Below are 19,965 nucleotides of genomic sequence, written 5' to 3'. Positions count from 1 at the left end.
CCTCTCTGTCTCATCACTAAACTGAATAGCCTTGCTAGATGTATTCATCATCCTCTCTTTCTTTCTCTCTCTCTCTCTCTTACTTTCTCTCTCTCTCTCTTTCTCATTCTCTCTCTTACTTTCTCTCACACTCTTTCTCTCTATCCCTCTTTCACTCACGCACTCTCTCTGTCTCTTTCTCTCTCTCTCCCTCTCCCCCCCCTCTCTCTCTGTTTTGTCAGTACAGGAATGTTTTATTTTCAATTTATATACTGTCCTTGAGCTGTTCTTGTCTATGAATGTTCTATATTATGTTGTGTTGTGTGTGGACCCCAGGAAGAGTAGCGGCTGCATGAGCATAAGCTAATGGAGATCCTAATAAACAAATAAATAAATAATTCCCTTTCCTGCCCCGCTCTTCGGCAGCTTCCTGGCAACTCCAGCCGTGTCCTTCCAGAAGCAGCCAATCAGCTACAGCCTGCTCATCAATCCCAGCAGTCTGTTCAGCATGCAGGCGGACACGGGGGAGATCACTCTGACCAGGACCATAGACTTTGAGATGGACCAGCACAGCTTCCTGCTCATGGTCAGGGCCAGCGAGGACCAGGACAGTCTGAGCAGTGCTGCTGAGGTGGGTCCATATAATAAGAGAGACAAGATCAGGTGTTCCACCTGCAAGTGTTCTGCAGCTGAAAGAGCCTCTGCATGGTGCATCTTTCTGTGTGTGTGTGTGTTTATGGGTCCAGGCCGGCCTTGGAACCTCTCTGTCTCTCACTCTCTCTCTCTCTCACACACACACACACACAAACACACACTGAATGTAAAGCCTCTCACAGGGTTCATTCTGGAATATCAATTAATAGAGCTGCGACACATGGGCAACGGCTTCATGAACAAAAGGAACGGGAACATGTATGATGTTGGGTGGTCTAGTTTGTTGTCCCAGCCTTCACTGCTAATTCAACATGGTTGAGGGACCTGGGGGAGAGACTAGAGAATGGCTTCCAGTGTTTCTCTTCTGTGGTGCCCCGCCTCAGACATCTTCACTGCTCAGCCGTCCACTGGTTTTCCCTGTCCGCAGGCACAACAGTAGAGCACAGAGCCAAACAAAATGTGGGAACAAACATGAGGGGGAGAGAGAAAAGACTGGCAGCTGCTCCTAAAATCTGTCCAATCCTGTGAGCTTGAGAGAGAGAGAGAGAGAAGAGGAGAGAGAGAAGAGAGAGAGAGAGAGAGAGAGAGAGAGGAGAGAGAGAGAGAGAGAGAGAGAAGAGAGAGAGAGAGAGAGAGAGAGAGAGAGAAGAGAGAGAGAGAGAAAAGGGAGAGAGAGAGAGAGAGAGAGAGGAGAGAGAGAGAGAAGCGAGAGAGAGAGAGAGAAGAGAAGAGAGAGAGAGAGAGAGGAGAGAGAGGAGAGAGAGAGAGAGAGAGAGAGAGAGAGAGAGAGAGAGCAGAGATGTAGCCCATTGCTAGCCTGCCCACGCTCCTGTCTTGCCCTGTCTAACCCTTGCTAGCCTGCCCATGCTCCTGCCCTGTCTAACCCTTGCTGGCCTGCCCATGCCACAGGGCACAGCTGTGAACTCTCATGACATACCTTCAGAAAATGTAAATCCAATAAGTCAACGAGTCAAAGCTGCGTCCAAAGACACTGAGGTGTGAAAAGGCCCTGAACTTAGAATCTGCTTTGTTAATTTGCAGGCAGATTCCAGGCGTTTCTCCTACTGCAGCGAATTCTTTGTAGCACCATTAGTTACCTAACCAGCCAGTGACCTGCCCAGCCCCTCCACAACAGCCTTATCAGAGCTGACTGGCTCTCACGTTAGATTCAGCCCTCTGTTTCATCACTGCACTGCCCAGCACAGGGCTCTCTCTCTCCTCACTTACTGGCTTGCATCTCCTCAGGGAGCTGCATGGGCAGAGCTCAAATTACTGTGCTTCTGCTAACAGAACAGTTGTATGCTTTGGCACAGTAGTCGTGGTGTGTGTTAAAGGGGGTCAGCTGATGTTCTCTCCAGTTCTTGTTGTTTTGTTCTTCTGAGAGCGTTCTGACTCTGATAAGCGGAAGAACACTCCGAGGCTGACTGAGTGTTCTCCTCCTTAGCTGCAGGCTCTGGACTGGAAGAGAACAGCTGTTAATGCGGGCAGGAAAGCTCTCCTTACCCTCCTAATGAATAGTGGAGCAGAGCAATACACTGTATTTCATGTCAGTGGTTCTCTCCTGGTAGTCACAGGAGGAAGTTAAGACTGCATTGTGTCTCACCGCTGGTATTGATTATGAGACCCTCTCACTGGATCGACTGTCGCCACGCTACAGGTCTCAGTCTGGTGGCTAGCTGGGTTATTAATTGGCCTGGGTAAGCAATCCTAGCCTCTATGTAAATCTGTGAGGTTTGTGTCCCTCCGAGCCCGGATAGGGATGTAACTGCTGCTCACGGCAGATAACAAAGAACAAGCGCTTATGAACGCACACCTTTGAGCACATGGCTAAGCGCTGACTGCACGGTGTAATGAGGGAGGGAAAGGTGTGGATTTGGAGGATTATGTTCATTTTGTGGGATTTTTTCTCTCTCTCTCTATGACTGGTGTATCAGTGTGAATTTCAGTGAGGAGGACGCTGTAATCCCCTGTTACCTCACTGTTCCTCTTTCAGAGGAGAGGAAGGGCAGAGGAGGAGGGGTGGAACGGGGAAGAAACAGCGGCAGCAGAGCATCTTTTCTCTTTTTCTTCTTTTTCTGACCCTTTTCTTCTCTTGGGGGATTGCTGTAGAGTTTGGCTCTGACTGTTAGTAGTGAAAGGGCAATCTAGTGAAAGCAGCTTTTCCTCTCCTGTGATAAATATCAGGGATGATTACTGGCTCTCTCCCCAGACTGGCCACAATCAGACACTTTCAGAAGCCCAGATATGAATGACTCTTGCTCCCTGGCACAGCCCAAGCTCAACCTTTCTGCCCTGCGATGTATTATACTTCACCTTCAACTGTACGATACTCACATTTTACTCAGTGTCTCTAGCTCACTTTCTTCTCAGTTTAAATAGATTGTATTAGCTGAGCTGCTAAAAGCAATTCATAGTAAGACAGTTAATTAGGTTTAGCAACTAATCTATCAAAGGCCTAAAGATAACTATCAAATTACCTGGAGGAGGAGAATCATTTACTCCCATGCTCTCTCTCTCTCTCTCTCTCTCTCTCTCTCTCTCTCTCTCTCTCTCTCTCTCTCTCTCTCTTTCTCTTATTGAAACAGGTGCGTGTGATCATCACAGATGAAAATGACTGCGTTCCTGAGTTCCTGCAGTCCATTTACAGCAAAGACAGTGTGCCGGAGACTGTAACCACGGCAACCTCTCTGTTACAAGGTGAGTTCACATACACTCATACACTCTCTCTCATGGTGTAGCTCTTACAGAACCCTACACCCCCTCCATCCTCCCTCCATCCCCCCTCTTGCTCTATTGGTCATCTCATGTCCAGGGACAACGGACAGTTCTGTTCCTAGGAGAAGACCTCACGAAGCTCCACATATTCTCTGTAGTGTAGTCACAGAAGTTGAGTATTATTCTCTAGTGCTATGTTCACCATGCTGGTTGGGTGAGGAGTGGATAGGTGTACACTTATTTGTGATTTTTATAGTACCAGAGGTGTCCTCTTGCTGATGAACAGCCTTTTTATGGCAGACACCGCTGTGAGACTGCGGTGAGGCAGGTGTGTTTGGTAAAGGAGCCCCAGCAGGTGTGGTGTGCCTGCTATGCTCAACAGGTGCGTAGGGACCGACCTACCAGCAGATGTGTTAAGCTGCAATTATCACTGTGAATCTGAACATAACAGGACTTCACCGCAGAACGGAGCGCATCTAGAGCGAACGGAACGACATGGCTCATACAGACTTTTAAGCAGCCGTGAGAACACCATATCTGGGTCACATCTATGGGGACATGTAAGCTTTCAATTAAATGTTGTTTTTTTATTCCCTGTATGTTGGTCCGACGGTTTAAGGTGAAGAAGCCGAGATTCGGCTCTTGTTCCGGGGATTAGTGGGGTACGAACAGGAGGCGGTGATTGTGTCACAGAGCGAGAGAGACTTTACACTGGACATCATCCGGCTCCATTTGTTTAGGGCTTGCCCAGGCCACAGCAACAAGCCCTGGGATTGGCTGAAGTGGATCTGAAAGATTAGATAAACATGGATTTAGGCGTTTAGGCTGGTTTTAAAGTAGATGCAGAAACATGGTAAACAGCATCACACAACATGATTTATGAATCTATGTCTCCGAAAGCTCTGTGCTGTGGTGAGGGCTGAGGAACCAGACCATAGGAGGCAGTTTCATCAGATACTCCATTTGGCCAAAGACTTCACTCCCTGTAGATCTGGGGCTCAGGCCAAGAAGGGATGTTATCTTGTACTGTCAGTTAGCCCAACAATCCTTTAAAGCCTAACTGGCTCAGTATTGATGGATATTCAAATGACTCTCATTGCTAAGTCAGGAAGTGCATACTGAGGAAACGAAATATTGACTTTGATGTATGAAGTCTTCCACAGTATATGGATATGTGTCAAGGATAATGCTCATATTTGACAGTGTTGTTGGTGACATTTAAATCCACCAAACGAGGTTCCCTTGGACCAGTGGGGGCTGCTGAACAGCTCATAATAATGGCCGGAACGGAGCAAATGGAATGGCATGAAGCACCTAGAAACCGTGTGTTTGATGTATTTGATATCATTCCAGTAGTTCCACTTCAGCCATTACCACGAGCCCGTCCTCCCCAATTAAGGTGCCACCAACCTCCTGGTATCTTGGATGCTGTGGGTCTACATGATACAGAGAGTATACTGAATGCAATCTAAGGAGAATAGCAGAATGCAGGAGTTCACGGTGAAAAGGACGATTTAGCGGAGGAAATGCTGATCCCAGTCGCAGACTGAGCCCTCTCTTTTAGCAAGGCAATCACTCTGACCGTATCCCTACTCCAGTAAGTTTTCCACACAAAAGAGACATTTGGGAAAATGCTTGCCTTTTCCTAACCTTCAATTTGATGTGATACAGAAATGTGTGAACATGCATGAAAAAACAGTAGTAATTAAGTCTAGCATCTAGACTAGTGTCACATGTTGGACATATCTGTTCTGGTTAGATGACGTTGCAGAATACAGAGATATCTCCTTATCCAACCTCCCCTCTCTACCCTGTCTCTCCCTCACTCTAGTGTCTGCCAGTGACTGTGACTCGGACCTGAACGCTGAGTTGACCTACTACACTCTGAGCCCAGACTTCAGCATCTCTCCCCACGGCACCATTTTCCCTGCAGGACAGCTGGACTATGAGAGGCCCAACCACCTGTATGAGTTTGTGGTGATGGCTGTGGACAAGGGAGATGTGCCCCGGACAGGTACAGCCACTGTACGCATCCGCATGGCCAATGTCAACGATGAGGTCCCCGAGTTCTCCCAGCATATGTGAGTACAGTACTGCTTCTCCTCTTCATCACTATTACCATCATAAGTAAGAGTGTGGTTATTACAATCATCATCATGGCCATCATTATCTTCCTCATCATCAACATCTAAACAGGGCGCCTATTTAATTATCTCCCTTCTCTACTCATAATTTGTCTTTATTTGCCATTTTCCTTCCACCCTGCCTGCTCTTCTTGTTGTTAACCCTCACCCTGCCTATTTGTCAGCCTAGGCCATGCCATTTCACTTTCCTCTGCTCTGCACAGCTGCCTCCTCCCACAATCCAGTGCAGCTGCAGTTTCCCAGAATTCCACATGGCTGCCAATTCCCAAAATCCCTTGCAGCTGCTGCTGGTCTACAACCCAAACCGCTTCAAAGCAAAACACACAACAACAAAAAAGAAAGACAAACTGGGATTTAAACATCTCTATCTGTCCTGTTCCTCTTGGGCATGTTTCCTGCCCTGTATTAGCTCATCCGCACAGTCCTTTTTCTAAATGCCGCATTACCCTGCTGTTCCGGGCCGATCTGTTGTGATACATTGAGCTGTTTTTTTTCCCCCTCTGGCGTTGCTCTGGCCTGTGGCTCTTTTAATTGGACAATTTTCTGTCAGCTAGCTCTGCAGATTGGTGAGGCAGGTTCAATCAGCCATGCCTTTAGTTGTCGTGGAGAGAATAACTCCAGCACCAGGGCAGTGTGTGTGTGTGTGTGTGTGTGTGTGTGTGTGTGTGTGTGTGTGTGTGTGTGTGTGTGTGTGTTGTGTGTGGTGTGTTGTGTGTGTGTGTGTGTGTGTGTGTGTGTGTGTGTGTGTGTGCGCGTGCGCGCGCTGAAGTACAGGTTTGCTTTTCAGAGAGAGATGGAGAGGTAGGGAAAGAGTTGAGAGAGAGAGATGGAGTGAGTGAGTCAGACAGAGTGAGAGAGTAGAGGGAGAACCAACTGCCCACCAGGGATGTCTGTTTGAATCATTCTGATGAACAGTGGCAGGGAACCAGTGTGTGGGTGTGGCTGGATATGAATTGCTGATATGGATGCACTACTGTATGTAGATGAGTTAGCTTTTAGTTGTTGGGTTAATGTTATGGTGTGGGTAGGTGAATGGGGTTATGTGTGCTGTGATGGGAGGCTGTGTGTCGGTCTGTGTGCGGGGTGATGGGAGGCTGTGTGTGTGTGTCTAAGTGTGTGTTATGATGCTATTGCTCTGTGTATCTGTTGGGGGTTTTGTGGGAAGAATTGATTTCCTGTCAGCAGGAGCATCCCCAGTTTCCCCTGGTGATGTCCATTCTACAGAGATCTTCAATGAATCGGCGATGTTACTCTACAATGCGTAAAACCAAACAGATATTCTCTAATGTGTAACACAGTGAGAAGTTAATTGAGTAACTTGGTGATGGCCGCCAGACTTATTTTCATTGGGCTCAATTGGATCAGCCAGTTTCATTTGCCACTCGGTTCGCTCCCCTTTGCTGTTCATCGCTATCAGATGAAAACCTCATCTCCAACACAGAAACCTTTCAGGAAAAAAAAAAAAATATATTTTCCTATTAACGAACATACAATAAAACCTCGGACGATATTTTGTGTACATTTTCGTGGGCATAGACTCATGAAATGTCCAACGAATATTGAGGGGAGTTATTGCTTTCAATACATGTAAAAATATATGTTTAAAAAAGGCAGAAATGGAGTTCCGAGGTTTTCATTCGACAGTGACGTGTTGCTGGTGAAATCGACAAAGTGAGTCTCGTCACTCAGCCCGGTGTACACTAAGTAGATCATTACAGGGATTGTTTGCTGGCCGACAGTAACCTGAGTGATGAGTGAATTGGATAGGCAGAGAGATATTTATACATGTATTCACAGAGCCCCGGCAATCTGTTGACATTACAGAAGATGGAGAGATGCTAATGAGCACAAACAACAAGCCTCGGTCTCGGGCCGGCGCTGTGTGTTTTGTCAGTCGTTAATATGTAATAGATGTGTTGGGTAAATTGGCTAATTATATTGTGGCTGATGTCAGTCATTGTGGAGGGAAATGGGGTTAAGGGTGACAGAGCGTCTGTGTGTCTGGTGTGGTAGAGGCGGGCTGGCTGGTTGGCCGACGGGCGGGAGGATGTTGGCAGACTCTGATGGAGCAGTAGCTGGAGTTTGTGTTGAAATGAGATTGATGGGGTAGATAATGAGAGGGAGAGTGGGCACTGTGAGGTGAATACACAACCACTGTCTGTCTGCCTGTGCAGGCGCCTGCCACGTTCACCGTTCACCCACTGCCTCTCCCACAAAATGGCCGCCCCGACTGGGAGTTGTTAGTCAGTCCTTTTGTCAGAACCCCGTCACCTGGGCCAAAGTCCACGGCGACAGGTGAGAGAGGGACAGCAGCCTGAGTCTGTGACGGGCACCCTTTGAGCGGCGGAGGCAGGTGGTGGGGAGGAGCTGTGGTGTGGTGGATCCTCTCTTTATTTAGAGAAAATGGAGCCTATGAAAATAAGGCTTGAGAGATTGTGTGTGTGTGTGTGTGTGTGTGTGTGTGTGTGTGTGTGTGTGTGTGTGTGTGTGTGTGTGTGTGTGTGTGTGTGTGTGTGTGTGTGTGTGTGTGTGTGTGTGTGTGTGTGTGTGTGTGTGTGTGTGTGTGTGTGTGTGTGTGGTGTGTTGTTGTGTGGTGTTGTGTGTGTGTGTGTGTGTGTGTGTGTGTGTACGAGGGTGTCATCTCGTCATGGGAAATGGCCATTTGAGGCTGGTGACAGATTAAAGGTTCCGGTGTCAGTTGAAGCAGGCGGGTGACATGGGGAGGGGTGAAGGGGTTGAGAGGGTCATATCCAATCGGGGACATAAATCACAGGCGTGAAATGCCTGTCAGCTCCCCTCTGTTACCCATCAATCAGTTGTGTGGAAAAGGACCTGATGAAGAGTACAACCACTCCCATCTCCACCTCTCCCTTGATCTTCACTCTCTATCTCTCTGTCTCTCTGGACCTCCACCCATCTTACTCTGCTTCCTTCTCACAATCACTCTCCCCTTTTCTCTTCCCTCTCCCAAACCTCTCTCCATTTGTCAACTGATTTGACATGATCGCTGATCAGTTGAATTTAGTTTTTTCATTTAGAGAAGTATCATTGTAGTAGATAATCCTTTTAGAAGACGTTGTCATCTTCGTTTGTTCTGCATAAGTTATCAAGATTGTCGCTCCATACAGTCTTGCCTGCGTGCCTATTGAAAGACAACTTGACAGGGCGCTAATCAAGTGAATGACAGGGCCCTAATCAATTCAAATCAAATGAATGAAACTGGAACATTGGTTTCCATGGAAATAGGAAGTGCATAATGCTCTTGTGTAAACAATATACCGAGAATATGACACGTCGCTCAGTATGACACATGAAAGGTTTGCAACATTTCTGCCCTAAAAAAGGTTATTTTGATTGGATAATATACAGTAGATCATCATTGTTGAGAAATTCTGTGAAGCTTCCATCCACTGGCACAGGCAGAAAGGAACACAAAGGACATGCTGTGAATGCCTTTTCCCTCTCCTCCCTACCCAGCAAAATCACTCCTTTTCTACTGACTGAGGAGTGGAGGAGGGGGTAGTAGACAGAAAGACAAGTCCGAGAGACTACAGACAGACATACTACAGACAGACAGACAAGACAGACAGACGGACAGAGCACGCTAGCTCAGTAGAAGAGTCCGTCTCTGCCAGTCTGTCAGAGTGAGTCGCTCCTCTGTCTTGTTTTTGCGTCCACTAGCTCTGAGCTGAGTGGAGCGTGGGTGGAATGATGAGCGACAACATACTGTGCCCACATTGAGGCCCTGTTTGTCTTTCCTCTGTTAGACGCACTCACATCCACGGGAACATTTCAATTGAGATGAAGCGAGAGGGTGATGGTGAAAGAGACAGCTGGGAAGACCGTGGTGCTTATATCTCTGTGTGAATGTGTTTGTTTTTGCATCACTGTGACTGTTGCATTGAAACAAACTACAGTTCTTGCTGTGTGTACAGTCTTACAGCAGAACAAGAGTGATTCTGAGAATGAGGGATGAGTGGGAGTCTGTGGGAGTGGGGGGATGGCCGTCTGTGTACCTTTATGCGTGTTCCTGTGTTGACGAGAATAAATAAAATAAAAATGTGGCGAGACCCAGATACAGACACGGGAGGCAGATGGTTTGAGTCTTTGATATTTATTACATCCAAAAGGGATAGGCAAGAGAATGGTCGTGGACAGGCAAAAACCGGGAGGACTAGTAAAAGAGAATAGAAAAGGCAGGAGCTCGGAATAAAACACGCTGGTTGACTTGAAACATACAAGACGAGCTGGCAGAGAGAGACAGGAAACACAGGGATATATACACCAGGAATAACAAGCGACACCTGGAGGGGGGTGGAGACAATCACAAGGACAGGTGAAACTGATCAGGGTGTGACAGTTCTTTACAATACAGGCCTGCTAGATTTGAAGGCCACAAACTGAACATTATAGTCAGTTTACTGTAGGTATAAATTGAATCACATTTACATAACAGCAGTAATGTGCTATCTTCTGTTCTGTCACTGCTATCGGGAGCTTCTATCACATAGCCAGTCCTGGAGCCTGCTCTGGGGTTCCCAGTCTAGGGGTCCCAGGCCAAGCGTTAGCCAATGGAATAGACTGAGAACAGACATAATTGCCCTCCATCGTGCACAATCCCGATTTCCTATGGCTCTGTGTCTTCATTGTCATTTTGTGGATTGTAATGTACAGCATGTGCATAATCAGTGGCCTTGAGTGTCAGCCCTGAAACTGCAAGGTTGGGGGTCATACCAAATACAAAAGAAAATGAGACCTGATGCCTCTCTTCTTGGCACTCAGCAGTCAGGAGATGGATTGTGGGTAAGACCTTATGACGTCTTGTTTAGGGAGTGTAGTTGTACATCAAGCTGCATCACACTAGAAAAACATGAGATAGGCTGCTGCCCCTATTGGCTGTTCTGGCTCGGGACAATGCTTACTTACTTTTAACTGTTTTAATGTATATGCATGATAGGAGTCCTCTAACTTGACAATGCGTATGTCTCTGTTAGGATGCACATGGTTTGAGCTTCATGATTCTTGTTTAGGTGACATGTACTGCATGTACGTGATGTGTAATTTGCATTAAGGCGCTTACAGGTGAGCCGTGATAAACGGAAATTGAACCACGTTGTTGTCAGCTCGCGTGTTATCATTAAAACATTGTTTGATTGGTTGACAAGATGAACGATGCTCATTGGTCAACCGTGCGTGGTGGCCGCTGAAGACTTCAGAAAATTCCTCTTTTGGCGCCTCGAGCGCAGCATGCAAAACTGCTTGTGTTTTGCCGACCTAGCACCCTACTCCAATTGAAGTCTATGAGACCTTCGCCGCTTACCGCGGCCCATCTGTGAGCGTCTTTATGAGTGAATCTCCCAGGGGGAATGAACGTGGCTGGCAGTATGAGATCAAGGTGTTCATGCATTATTTGTGTATTCTATATTTGGCATATGTTCTACATAAACTCAGCAAAAAAAGAAACGTCCCTTTTTTAGGACCCTGTCTTCCATAGATAATTTGTAAAAATCCAAATAACTTCACAGATCTTCAGTGTAAAGGGTTTAAACACGGTTTCTCATGCTTTTTCAATGAACCATAGACAATTAATGAACATGCACCTGTGGAACGGTCGTTAAGACACTAACAGCTTACAGACGGTAGGCAATTACGGTCACAGTTATGAAAACTTAGGACACTAAAGAGGCCTTTCTACTGACTCTGAAAAACACCAAAAGAAAGATGCCCAGTGTCCCTGCTCATCTGCATTAACGTGCCTTAGGCATGCTGCAAGGAGGCATGAGGACTGCAAATGTGGCCAGGGCAATAAATTGCCATGTCTGTACTGTGAGATGCCTAAGACAGCGCTACAGGGAGACAGGATGGACAGCTGATCGTCCTTGCAGTAGCAGACCACGTGTAACAGCACCTGCACAGGATTGGTACGTCCGAACATCACACCTGCGGGAAAGGTACAGGATGGCAACAACAACTGCCCGAGTTACACCAGGAACGCACAATCCCTCCATCAGTGCTCAGACTGTCCACAATAGGCTGAGAGAGGCTGTACTGAGAGCTTGTAGGCCTGTTGTAAGGCATCACTGACAACAACGTCGCCTATGGGCACAAACCCACCGTCGCTGGACCAGACAGGTCCAAGTGCTCTTCACTGGCGAGTCGCGGTTTTGTCTCACCAGGGATGATGGTCGGATTCGTGTTTACCGTTGAAGGAATGAGCTTTACTCCGAGGCCTGTACTCTGGAGCGGGATCTATTTGGAGGTGGAGGGTCCGTCATGTTAGTCACATGTCTGTGGAACTTGTTCAGTTTATGTCTCAGTTGTTGAATCTTGTTATGTTCATACAAATATTTACACATGTTAGGTTTGCTGAAAGTAAACGCAGTTGACAGTGAGAGAGCGTTTCTTTTTTTGCTGAGTTTATTTGTGTGTGTTTGTATGACATGCTGGGCTTGGTTGCTTCTCTCCTGTGTTCCTCACAACTCTGTCATCCAATTCACTAGTTTTTTCACACTCCACCCCAAGCACTTAGTGCTGTCTCCCCACTGTGACAGGTTGCAAACAGCTGTTTACTGACTGCTGTCTCCATTGAATTAGGAATTAGAACTCAAATTGTCTCCACCTAGGCCCACCATATCAGACACTCAACCAACTCTGTTTTTACCCTCCCATTAACAGCTTCATAATGCATTCATAAATCTGTGATTAAAATATGACAAGGCCTGGTGTGTTATTCACTCATTTTCACTCTCACACTCTGCATTGTCGCTGGGGAGACGCGAGGAGAGGTGTTGATTTTGGCATGTCTCTCTGTCTCTGTCAACAGCTACCGGACCTTCGTCTCGGAGGACGCCGGGCCTAACACACTGGTTGCCACGGTGCTTGCCAAGGACCCCGACGGCGATGGAATCACCTACAAAATCACAACGGGCAACGACGAAGGCAACTTTGTGATCGACAGCCAGAAAGGTGAGACATATTGTTTACACCCCTCCCGTCCTCTTCCTCACTGAGTCCTGCTGCTCTCCCTCCTCCCCATCCCTTCTTGTAGATATTACACTAGATGGGTGAAATGAATTGTCGTGCCATCCGCTTTGGCTGCGGTTTATTTTTAGTGCGGCTGATTTTTTCATTACAAATGTCATCAAAGGTTTACTCCAATGTCCCGCCTTTAGCCCACCAAGGAAGCAATTTGAAATCGAAAATGTGTTAAAGGCCTAAACTAATTTCATAGCCCTCCCCACCTTGGGTAAATTGCACCATTGAATCTGCATATCACATTAAAGGGTAATAAGATTACTTTGACAAATTCAATTACTCTGGAACTTCAAGGTGCAATTTCCTTTGTTCATTTCCACTGATAGTAACTGTCAGCCGAAAGGGGAGATTTTCTCAACCATATAAATAAATAAAAGCCATATAACCCTGATTGGTACAAAACAAATAACCTGCTATTCATCCATGTCACTTCAATTGCTTTAAAAGGCTGTAGAACCGCTCTTCTAAAACAACTGTTCTCACACATTTGGATGGCATTTTGTTTCTGCATTTTGTTTCTCCTCCAGCATGCGTATTGAATGTATAACTGCTATCATGCACATCCACGGAGCCCCTGGGATAGGATTCAAGCTCCTTACTGTTCACAGTCATGTAACTGTCAGACCGGTCCGACTTAGCATCAGTGTATACATCCTGCTGCTACTGCAAGTTTACACACTATTATTGGACCCTATTATCTCTTACACCTATGGAGCTGCCTGGGCTCACTAGAGGGGTTTAACCCTTGTATTACTCACATCATTAAACTGATCATTAAACTGATAATTTGCTTATAAAGCCCCGATTTCAAACTATTTCTCATAGCTTCTTATTTGGTTACAATCCTTCACGGTTCATACCCATATACAGTTGAATTCGGTAGTTTACATACACTTAGGTTGGAGTCATTAAAACTAGTTTTTCAACCACTCCACAAATTACTTGTTAACAAACTATAGTTTTGGCAAGTCGGTTAGGATATCTACTTTGTGCATTACACAAGTAATCTTTCCAACAATTGTTTACAGGCAGATTATTTCACTGATAATTCACTGTATGACAATTCCAGGAGGTCAGAAGTTTACATACACTAAGTTGACTGTGCCTTTAAACAGCTTGGAAAATGCCAGAAAATAATGTCATGGCTTTAGAAGCTTCTGATAGGCTAATTGACATCATTTGAGTCAATTGGAGGTGTACCTGTGGATGTATTTCAAGGCCTACCTTCAAACTCAGTGCCTCTCTGCTTGACATCATGGGAAAATCAAAAGAAATCAGCCATGACCTCAGAAAAAAATTGTAGACCTTCACAAGTCTGGTTCATCCTTGGGAGAAATTTCCAAACACCTGAAGGTACCACATTCATCTGTACAAACAATAGTACGCAAGTATAAACACCATGGGACCACGCAGCCGTCATACCGCTCAGGAAGGAGACGCGTTCTGTCTTCTAGAGATGAACGTACTTTGGTGTGAAAAGTGCAAATCAATCCCAGAACAACAGCAAAGGTCCTTGTGAAGATGCTGGAGGAAACCGGTACAAAAGTATCTATATCCACAGTAAAACGAGTCCTATATCGACATAAACTGAAAGGCCGCTCAGCAAGGAAGGGGCCACTGCTCCAAAACCGCCATGAAAAAGCCAGACTACGGTTTGCAACTGAACATGGGGACAAAGGTCGTATTTTTATGATAAATGTCCTCTGGTCTGATGAAACAAAAATATAACTGTTTGGCCATAATGACCATCATTATGTTTGGAGGATAAAAGGGAAGAACACCATCCCAACCGTGAAGCACGGGGGTGGCAGCATCATGTTGTGGGGTTGCTTTGCTGCTGGAGGGTCTGGTGCACTTCACAAAGTAGATTGCATCATGAGGCAGGAAAAGTATGTGGATATATTGAAGCAACATCTCAAGACATCAGCCAGGAAGTTAAAGCTTGGTCACAAATGGACAATGACCCCAAGCACACTTCCAAAGTTGTGGCAAAATGGCTTAAGGACAAAGTCAAGGTATTGGAGTGGCCATCACAAAGCCCTGACCTCAATCCCATAGAAAACGTGTGGGCAGAACTGAAAAAGCGTGTGCGAGCAAGGAGGCCTACAAACCTAACTCAGTTACACCAGCTCTGTCAGGAGGAATGGGCCAAAATTCACCCAACTTATTGTGGGAAGCTTGTGGAAGGCTAACCGAAACGTTTAACCCAAGTTTAACAATTTAAAGGCAATGCTACTAAATACTAATTGAGTGTATGTAAACTTCTTACCCACTGGGAATGTGATGAAAGAAATACAAGCAGAAATAAATCATTCTCTCTACTATTATTCTGACATTTCACATTCTTAAAATAAAGTGGTGATCCTAATTGACCTAAGACAGGGAATTTTTACGAGGGTTAAATGTAGTTCATTGTGAAAAACTGAGTTTAAATGTATGGCAAAGGTGTATGTAAACTTCCCGACTTCAACTGTACTTTAGCATCATTACGTTTAGGGGCGAAAGAACATTCACACACACACACACACCCACACACACACACACACACACACCACACACACACCACCACACAACACCCACACACACACACACACACACACACACACACACACACACACACACACACACAACACACACACACACACACACACACACACACACAAGACACACACAAACCAGACACAGAGAGAGACACAGACACAGAGAGAGCAACCCACCCCCCATCTCACTCTCTCTCTTTTGGAGATCAAAGTATTTATTACTCCACGGATCGTTCTTTCATGGGAATTTTTTCTCGGGGCAGGTGGGCTGTGTTAATTTGACTGTAACTCAGCGTAGAATATGTTTCCTGAGATTTAATACCAGTTTTAAGGATTCAAACAGCAAAGTCAATAAGATGATCACTCCTCTTTGTATTAAGACATGAAGATATCAAAGCCTTCCGTTTCAGCACGGAGGGAAGTATTTACGAGACGACAGGCAAAATGGTTCCTCCAATAAACAGGTAGATCATGTCTACAGCTAATGGGAACGAACCCTTCCTCCTTTTTCCTTTTTATTGATCGTTGTTTGTCTGTGAAGAGTCCATATTTGACAGAAGTGTTCTAATCATCTGCAGCGATAAAGAAATCCCTTTGGTGGTGGAGTAGTCAGGTGCTCATGCTGTCCTCCCTCAGTGTCACTAAGTTTAGTTGGGAGTTCTTTGTCGTGCTTGTGATGTGAGGTTTATATAACGTCCCCTATTGCCCCTTGCACCATACTGCACCCCTTTCTCCTAGGGGGCGAATGTAGTCGTTCTTCCTCAGTCTCTCTGCCTTTCAGGGCCTCATCCGCGCTGTTTTGGGGGCCTAGAACGATGATTAGAAGTTGACCGTTGAGAGAGGGGCATCGGCTCCCCATCCCTCCCCCCTGCCAACCCCCTCCCCTCCATCATACGAAGCGACGTGTGCTCAGTGACCCCTGGAGAAACATCTTCTCCATCTTTGACGAGCAATGATATGTGCTGGCCGGGTCTCATCGACCATGTTTAGCAGATTAAGCAAGGGCTGTGACGCACACTGCTGCATGCCTCGGCCTGCCTGACCCAGCACTGTCACACACTCACACAAACACACATGCTTGGACACACGCAAGCACATGCGCATACACGCATGTACATACATGTATACAAGCACACACACATACACATTCTTTCACACACGTGCATGTGCACAAACATCAATTCCATCCATACAGCCGGGACACACATCTTATCGAATGGAAGGGACACAGAATATGTTTTTTTTTCTTGGAATGTTTTAAAATGCATTTTTCATTCTATCTCTCAACTCTGGCTGACCCTTTTTCGGAGCAGTCTTTGAAGTCAAGTCGAGATGATTATGTCATCTTAACACATTCTCCTCCAGATAGATACTGATGTACAGCAGGCCTCACAGGCAGCTTTTTGATCAATTTGTCACATTCTTCCACAAAGTATTGGTTTGATGTTCCTGAGTGTACACCCAGGTGTGTACATTCACTGTGTGCGTGTTCGTACGTGGCTATGTATGAATACTACACCATGTGGCAGGCCTGTGGAACATAATTCTGTGTGTGTGCAGAGCTCTTCTCTCCCTGGGCTGCTGGGAGTATGTGACATGTCCTCCTGAGGCTACACGCTCTCTTTCAACAGGCTCTCTATTATAGGACCAGCTCCCTGGCCTGTGGTGCAGCTAGTCTCTCTCTTATAGGACCAGCTCCCTGGCCTGTGGTGCAGCTAGTCTCTCTCTTATAGGACCAGCTCCCTGGCCTGTGGTGCAGCTAGTCTCTCTCTTATAGGACCAGCTCCCTGGCCTGTGGTGCAGCTAGTCTCTCTCTTATAGGACCAGCTCCCTGGCCTGTGGTGCAGCTAGTCTCTCTCTTATAGGACCAGCTCCCTGGCCTATGGTACTGCTAGTACAGGCCATCTACCCCGATGAAACCAGTCATTCTGACAAGTTCTCCCAGGCAGCCTCCTCCATGGCAGCTAGTGCCCCATACTCACCACACACACCCTGCCCCTATCCCTGCTCCACGCTGTCATGTCATATTATAATTGATTACATTTTCCTCWTGGCYCRGCYGTGCWASTGTAGCGCTCGYACCACGCCTCATTTCRTAGACAGGATGTCTCCTGATTCCCTAATGGCTGGTTGTTGTATGGCCCTCAGCATCTCACCCCTCCTCTCCCCCGCCTTTCACCTTCCTCTCACCCTCCTCTTACCCTCCTCTCCCCCTCCTTTCACCTTCCTCTCACCCTCCTCTTCCCCTCCTCTCCCCCTCCTTTCACCTTCCTCTCACCCTCCTCTCACCCTCCTCTCCCCCTCCTCTCACCCTCCTCTCCTCCTCATCTCCCCCTCCACTCCCACTCCCCCACCTCTTCCCCTCCTGTCTTCCTCCTCTCAACCTCCTTTCCCCCTCCTCTCATCCTCCTCTCACCCCTCTTCTCCCCCTCCTCTCCCCTGACACTCAGTGTCTTTCATGTCACCGTGTTAGGCAGAGATAGACGGACTGCGCCGATCTCTAAAGAGAAACACTGTTAGGGTGTAATATGATTCCATCCAACGCAGACCCTGTGAAAGCCATGGAAATGTTTACAGCACCCAGTGCATTTCCAACGGTTGCATCTGTGCCTGTTTGAGTCTTAGAAGATAAGACAGAATGTATTAAGTGTGTCTGCAACCCACACACACGGTTAGCAAACACCAAAGGCCTGATGAATGCAATATAAAAAATTTAAAAAAGCATTCAGGAAGAGAGAGGGGGAGAGAGAGGGATGGAAATCTGACGCCCACAGGGTTACGGCCAATTGGAAGGGAAGAAAAAGTCACCAAGGCACCGAGGGGATGGGACGGTCACCGCGGAGGCGAGACGCACCTCAGTCACACGGACAACAGACGTACACCATCCTTTGTTGTTTTATGCACCACCGAAGGTGGGATTGACAACTGCCTTTGTTGGATGCAGTCCCGCGCTGGCCAAGTGTCAAAGACACTGGGAGAGAAGTTGAGGAAGCGAGCGACACGGCTGTTCTACACACCAGATGTGTCAGTCACGAAGAAAGGAGCACGAGCAGACCCTCCGGGGTTGAATTCAGTTCATGCTGTTTCATATACAGGAAAAGGGAAAACCAAGGGCACAATGTGTCCAAAGCGGATAGAACAGCATGTTCTCGCTTTTGCTGCTCTATATAAGTCAGGTGACTTTGCGAACGCAGAGGTTCACTCGTTCATGGTGAGGTCATAACTTGTCTCYGATTGGTTGTTGCAGGTCTGATCCGGCTGCGCTCCAGCCCACCTCCCAGACTCCAGGGGGTAGAGTACGTCCTGAACGTCACAGCGACCGATGACAACGCCTCTGGCGGCCCCCAGGCCCTCTCGTCCACCGCCCAGGTCATCGTCGGCGTGGACGACGTCAACAACAACAAACCGGTCTTTGAGAAGGTAAGCTTCGGTTCTCATTGTCACGGTTCTGATATCTGTTTGGCTCTGACCACACTCATTACAGCTCATTGTGTTTCCCAGCCTCTGTCGCTCAGCCTTTACTATGGGGGCTTACTGTTAGAGTTAAATAAAGGTGTTGGCGGAGTTCTGAGATGAGCATCAGTACTCTCCNCCCAGCCTCTGTCGCTCAGCCTTTACTATGGGGGCTTACTGTTAGAGTTAAATAAAGGTGTTGGCGGAGTTCTGAGATGAGCATCAGTACTCTCCGTTTGACTTCCAGACCTTAGTCTTTCTCTCTCCTTCCAAATCGCTCTTGTTTCTCAGTTTCTCTTATCTGTTTATTGCAGCTCCCTCTCTCTCTCTATCGCCTCTATTTATTACCTCTCCATCTCCGTCCTCCAGAGGTGTGATTAGCCGGCCGACCCACTCTATTTCTAGATCAGCTACGGGTTTTTAATGAAGTGTTTGTAAGATATGCCGAATCATCACAGCCCTACCTGTTTTCTGCCGAAGTTTCAATTTTAAATTACACGAGTTTTGCCTTTGAGATATTTGAAGCTAATTGTGCCTCGGCACAGTAAAGCTAGCTGACTCCCTGTAGTCCTGGGAACATTTTATACGCATGCGTGTTTCACATGTTAGGCTGCAAGATGACCTTCAACCTGTTCAAGTGCTCTCACACAGCTCCCTCAGGACTCCCTCATGCTTAGTTTTATTTTGTATTTATTTTTGCTAACATGCTCAAACAATAGTTGAACTGATGTGCGGACAAGACTTTTCCTCAAAAGGGAGAAAAAAGGCCAAAGAGAAAGTGTTTCAAAAATAAAACACAGCTGGATCACTTTTCCTGTGTGCTCAGTTTTTTCAGGCGGAGAGGCGGAGAGGAGAGAGAAAGCGGCTTGTATGTTGTTTTGTGCCCGTGGCCCTTCTGCTCCTGTGTTTTTGGCTGAGGTTCAGGCAGTTCCTGTGGATTTGTGTGCATCAGTGACTCAGGGACTCCTAAGAGAAGTGCCTCTCCCGGGCCAATGGGTTGTCTGTGAGAGTGCCAGGCCCTGAAGCTTCCTAAGAGGGGGGTAAATGCGACTGGATATGGAGAGGGGGGGGGAAGAGGGGGCACCGTTGGAGATCCACCACAGCCTTCTCATCCCTGACTGGGACTCCCTTAGGGACACCTGACCTCTGAAAACACATTGAATTTGGGCCTGGAAGACTGTGACTATTGGTTAGAGGAAGGGGTGGCAGAGGAGAGGGAGGAGAGGGAGAGGAGGGTGGAAGATGAGCTCCCTTGTCATTAATTAGATGTCAGAACTAAGCATCAAAGACGAGCTGTTGAATTGATCTGGGATCTGTTTTTAATTTGAAACGCTGTCTCTTTCTGAGGCACGCCAAAATGAGCCATCTGATGATGGCAGAGAGACGGGATTTGGAAGATTTGACTGTTTTCCCTTCACACACACCGAGCAAGCGCTCAGATGACG

The 19,965-nt window shown here is 46.9% G+C and overlaps 1 pseudogene; it reads left to right on the top strand.

Moving 5' to 3' along the window:
- Positions 1-19,965, top strand: part of LOC111969271 (neural-cadherin-like) — a 224,035-nt pseudogene that overhangs the window by 113,400 nt on the left and 90,670 nt on the right.

Source organism: Salvelinus sp. IW2-2015, linkage group LG10 (genome assembly GCF_002910315.2).
Source record: "Salvelinus sp. IW2-2015 linkage group LG10, ASM291031v2, whole genome shotgun sequence".
Taxonomy (NCBI): Eukaryota; Metazoa; Chordata; class Actinopteri; order Salmoniformes; family Salmonidae; genus Salvelinus; species Salvelinus sp. IW2-2015.
Note: the sequence above shows the minus strand (reverse complement) of the source record. Positions and strands in the feature narration are given on the sequence as shown.